This window comes from Myotis daubentonii, chromosome X (assembly GCF_963259705.1).
Source record: "Myotis daubentonii chromosome X, mMyoDau2.1, whole genome shotgun sequence".
NCBI classification, from domain to species: domain Eukaryota; kingdom Metazoa; phylum Chordata; class Mammalia; order Chiroptera; family Vespertilionidae; genus Myotis; species Myotis daubentonii.
Genome location: NC_081861.1, coordinates 1,406,824 through 1,412,636, shown reverse-complemented (window position 1 = coordinate 1,412,636; position 5,813 = coordinate 1,406,824). Strand labels below are relative to the sequence as shown.

The following is a 5,813-nucleotide window of genomic DNA, read 5'->3' as shown; positions in this document are numbered from 1 at the left end:
ACATGCCCTAACAAAAAGAAAAAAAAAAAAAGAAACATCAATGATGAGAGGGAATCATTGATTGGCAGCCTCCTGCACATTGGACTGAGCCCGCAACCCAGGCATGCACCCTTGATGGGAATCGAACCTGGGACCCTTCAGTCCGCAGGCCGATGCTTCACCCACTGAGCCAAACCAGCCAGGGCAAAACTTACTTTTTTTAAATAGACAACTTCTAGAAAAGGTCCTCTTGTGTTCTTACAAACTGTGTCACCCCAATTTGCCCCTCCTCATCCTCTGCACTTGAATACCCCTGTCCCTCAGTTCTGGCATCTTTTGAGCTGCAAAATTCATCGCATTTCAATGAGTTGAGTGCCTGTTCATTGGAAATCAAAGCCGCAGTACTTGGCAGGGTGTTAGATTATTAGATGGTAACTTTTTGTGGATTGGCAGGAGGAGGAGTATTCAGGAGGATAGTAGTCGGGGCATGTTGTTGACTTGTTTGATTTTCTTCTTGTGTTTCTTCCAATTTTATTTCCGATCCTGATGGAACTGATTTAACAGCTGTGACATCGCCTGCAGCCTCTTGACATTACTAGCAATTTGTTTATTTCTTCTCTTCATTTCCTTCAACCTAATTTCTCTTCTAAAGCATCTTGTTCAAAAACAAACAAAAAATCTATTCTAAGGAAAACCTATAACGAAAAATCCACACAGCATTCTCCATATTAAACAGCACTTCAGGGATCGCCTTTATTTCTACCAACAAATAAACATTTTCCCACGGCTTCAGCAAAGGTAGCGCTTTTATAGTCTCTAAAGAGACGGGCCAAGTCTGATACAGTATGAAAACACTGATGCTTTCATGTTAAAAATGTATACAGATAACATATAAAGATTATCTTGGCGGAACAATCTCTTTAAAGATATGTCGGCAACACTTTATTACTTTTTTATTGGTGGTACGTTTAACAATGTTAAAAGGCTTCACTATGATTTTCATCATATGGTTCTCTCCGAAAGGGAGAAAGAAAACCAAGAATAAAACTGTATTTTCAAAATCCAGAGTAAACTGCTGAGTTCAACCAGAATGGATTGCGTATCTACTGTGGCAAGTTGCTACGATTCACGAATACGAAGGCAGAGTCGGTGTCATAGGCAGGATTCTCCCAAAGCACACAGTGCGATGGAGTTTGGGGTACATGAGGGTTTCAGGGATCAACATCTTGAAGGGAATTGCTGGCGGCAGGGAGCTCCAGAGCAAGAATTGTCCATCCCAGTGATCCTAAATGGGGCTGAGCTGGCGGGACTCAATGCCCCATTCAATCAGTGATTGCACGTTACTAAGGGAGAGAGGTAACCCAGGGCCAGGGGCTGTCTGTGGCAGAAGCAGGCCCTGAAGGGGCTGACCACACTCCCCACAGCTGGGGCAGCAGGCCCTTCCTTGAAGGGGATTGGGCGGCATATCTCGGAGTCTACCCACAGCCCGGCGGGAAGAACATACCTGTATGTACTTGACCACAACGTAGGAATAAGCTAGGAGGGATGTGCGTGCAGGTTGCTAGGGAAGCATAGAACAGGGACTGGGCCAGGGAGAGTATCACAAAAAGGCTTCCAGGCGAGGGGCTGAAGACGTAGAAGAAGATTGATGTCTTGAGAGCACTGACTTCATCTGGTACCTCACTGGATCGGGACTTCGAAGAATTGAATCATTTCCCCATCGCAGCAGGATTGAAATCAGCTACTCAAAGCAATTAAAGCACAGAGCCAAGAAGCAACTTTAGTAGTTTGGGAGGGGGGGGGGGCACGGGTTTACCACTTCTTCAATGGCAAGACCAGGGGTCCTCAAACCACGGCCCGCGGGCCACATGCAAATACTAACATTGTATTTGTTCCCGTTTGGTTTTTTTACTTCAACATAAGATATGTGCAGTGTGCATAGGAATTTGTTCATAGTTTTTTAAACTATAGTCCGGCCCTCCAACGGTCTGAGGGACAGTGAACTGGCCCCCTGTTTAAAAAGTTTGCGGACCCCTGGGCAAGACTCAAATGGCTTGTCAGTTGAGTAAAATATTCCATCCTGTGAGGACAGGCTTGGTAGGATGAGGGTTTCTCGAAGCATACAGAGGTTTGGTCTAGTCATCAGAGATTGTGTTCCCATATGTTTTTTAAATATATTTTTATTATTGATTCCAGAGAGGAAGGGAGAGGGAGCGATAGAAGCATCCATGATGAGAGAGAATCATTGAGCGGTTGCCTCCTGGGGATGGAGCCCGTAACTCAGGAGTGTGCTGTGGTCAGGAATTGAACCGTGACCTCCTCGTTCATGGGTCGACGCTCAGTCACTGAGCCACGCCAGCCGGGCATGCTCCCATATGTTTGTTCTATAATATGAAATCTCTAGCTCCGGGGAAAGATGCAGGTAACTGACTGAATGTTCCACATTTTTTAAGAATGATGGTATCAGGTAGAAACAGTCAAACTATTGTTATCAAAACTGTACACGGGTGCTCTCTTCAGCATCACATATACTAACATGGGAGTGATACAGAGAAGATTAACATGTGTGAGGATGACATGTAAGTTTGTGAAGCGTTCCATATTTTTCAGACACAGAGTTCAAAATAATGGTTATAGGGATGCTCAAACAACTTACTAACTACAATGAACTTCATGAGAACTACATCAACGTGAAAACGAAAGAAACTCTGAATAAGAGCCAGTCAGAAATGAAGAATACCTTATCTGACATCAAGAATACATGGAATGCCCGGCTGGTGTGGCTCAGTGGTTGAGCATCGGCCTATGAACCAGGAGGTCACGGTCAATTCCTGGTCAGGGCACAGGCCCGGGTTGCAGGCTCCATCCCCAGTAGGGGGCGTGCGGGAGGCAGCCGATCAGTGATTCTCTCTCATCATGGATGTTTCTGTCTGTCACCCCCTCATTCCTTTGTTCCTGTCACAAGGCCTTTTACCGTTTCCAAAAAGCCCCAAGGCCTTTGCAGCTATTTCTTCTGTCTGGACTTCCCCACCGCCCCCCCCCCCCCAATCCTTGACGGAGTCAAGAACTCTGCTAAGGAAGCCTTATGTGCCCTCCCCGCCAGACTCCCCGTGTAGGTTAAGTTCCCACTGGATACCTATCAGTGACTGCTCTGAAGGCTCTTACGTTCATTCACAATTCTCTCCCCATCTCCTGTGATCCTTCCACCACGCTGTCCTCCTGGGTTTGCCCCCCCCCCCCCCCCCCGCCTCCTGCGCTGAGCATCGTGCCAGGCACTTAGCAGGCACTAAGAGAAAGGAAGAATGGATGCAGGACTGATAGGAAAATGACCTTACAATGGAGCGGACGTTTTTTAATTCAAGCAGGCGCTACAATGGATATAGAACAGGAAATGAACGTGGAAACCCAGGACCTGGCTAAAGAAAGCCATTTTTCCTTGCCAAATGTGCCCCGTCCCTTCATCTCTGGGAGCTATGATGCCTGCAGCGCAGCCTCAGCGCCTGTCCCTGGGAGTGGGGGGGAGGCCATTCCTCCCGCCAGGGCCTGGTCAGGCCCAGTAACACTCCTCTGTTCCAGGCTGGAGTAAGGGCCTCCCTGGAAGCCTTTCCCCGCCCCCCTCCTCAGCATGTGTCCTGCCTCCCCGGGTCACACAGGACAAGGACTCGGGATTCAGGTCATTTCAGTCCAGAAGCCAGCTGCAGGGTTTAGTCCTCTCAGACAGAAGTCTGCTATAGCCCTGGCCGGTGTGCGCAGTGGATAGAGCATCAGCCTGCGGACTGAAGGGTCCCAGGTTCGATTCTGGTCAAGGGCCCATGCCTGGGTTGCGGGCACATCCCCAGTGTGGGGCGTGCAGGAGGCAGCCCATCAATGATTCTCTCTCATCATGGATGTTTCTCTTTCCCTCTCCCTTCCTCTCTGAAATCAATAGAGATATATATATATTTTTTAAAAGTCTGCTGTAGAAGAGATCACAGCGGTATTTGTGTGTGTATTGATATGTAATGACTTGGGGCGGTGGGTCAAATAACGCCGGGTTTAAAAAATGACCCGTATGTCTTGGAATTCTCTGAATTCTATGCACTCAACTTGAGTGGGTTTCCCGCAAGCCTACTGCTCATGAGGAAATGGGCATCTTCCAGTCACGCCTGAGCTCCTCAACTTACTATCCCAAGTGGTCCATGTGGTCTTCTGAGTGACAAAGCCACTCAAATGCTATTCCTTGCCTTTTTAAACACATGTATTCTGGAAGTAAAGATCCTAGTGTCCTTTCCACATTTGTCCCTTGGCTCTCGGAAACATTAATTGCGAGGGAAAGAATTCACAGGAGACACCGTTTGCCCAGGTTTTCCTTCTAATCAAAAAACATCACGTTGGGTAGAGAAGCTGCATGATTCAAATACCCAGAATCCTCTTCCAGTCCTTTTTATAGTCTCAAGGTCACGGTCGTAAAGAATGTCTAGAGCAGCCGTGGGCAAACTACGGCCCGCGGGCCGGATCCGGCCCGTTTGAAATGAATAAAACTAAAAAAAAAAAAAAAAGACTGTGCCCTTTTATGTAATGATGTTTACTTTGAATTTATATTAGTTCACACAAACACTCCATCCATGCTTCTGTTCCGGCCCTCCGGTCCAGTTTAAGAACCCATTGTGGCCCTTGAGTCAAAAAGTTTGCCCACTCCTGGTCTAGTGACTGCTAGGCCTTCTGGGAATGAAGCAATGATTTCCTCGGGCAACTGTGAGCTAGGTCTTCTCCTTCCATGATACCCTGGTGTTGGAGCTAATGGCAGGGCTACGTGCCTTCCCTTGACCAAAGTCTCATGCCTGTTTGCTTACACTTAAGCAGATAGCACTTCTGCCTACCCCCGCTGCCTGCATTCCCCCTTTGGCCCAGTGTACAGTCCTCACAGTGGTATCTGCCTTGGTCTGCTCAACCCTATCAATGCGGGGCACTTTTTATTTATTTTATTTTATTTTTTTAATATATATTTTATTGATTTTTTACAGAGAGAAAGGGAGAGGGATAGAGAGAAACATCGATGAGAGAGAAACATCGATCAGCTGCCTCCTGTACACTCCCTACTGGGGATGTGCCCGCAACCAAGGTACATGCCCTTGACCGGAATCGAACCTGGGACCCTTCAGTCCACAGGCCAACGCTCTATCCACTGAGCCAAACCGGTCAGGGCTGTGGGGCACTTTTTAAAACTTCAACTAGCTTCACTCAGAAACTTCAACATGTTACAGCTTTCCCCCACCCCCCCACCCCGACCCCCAGGATCCTCCAGGCAGGGTCTCTGTCACCCTTTTTCCTCCTGGAAAAAGTGCTGTCTGGCTCACATCCACTAGTGGTCATATTTAGGCGAAAAGCAATCTGTGGTTTAACTGGAACTCCAGGGGGCAACCAAGGACTTTATCTTAGGAACTCACACGCTAGTGGCCATTCTGCCCTCCAACAGGCTTTTAAGGCGGCGCCTCCACTAAAAACGCCTAGGCGCTACCTCCACTGCCTTCAAGGTGTTGTCTTTGGTAGAGAAAGAAAGACATACAATGTTCATAGAGTAGAAACCACAGCAAGCGGTAGCTTCATTCGTTTGTTCAAAGACCTGGCTAGCTAGGTCTGCTGACAGTTTAGAGCATGACCGTTAGGCTCCGGGAATGGGTTCAAATTCCATCTCCACCCCTGTGACTAACTGCACCACCTTGTATAGAGCACAATAAAAAGCTCCCTCATATCGTTATTTAAAAGATTAAAGGAGACAAATGTTTCAATTGCACATTCAAAATTTTTTAATGTGCAGCGATAACAACATTTCCTATTTTAATCATTTTTAAGTG

The 5,813-nt window shown here is 47.3% G+C and overlaps 1 pseudogene; it reads left to right on the top strand.

The window, feature by feature from the left end:
* Positions 1–2,486: 2,486 nt before the first annotated feature.
* Positions 2,487–2,586, top strand: LOC132225369 (U6 spliceosomal RNA; annotated as a pseudogene).
* Positions 2,587–5,813: the final 3,227 nt, after the last annotated feature.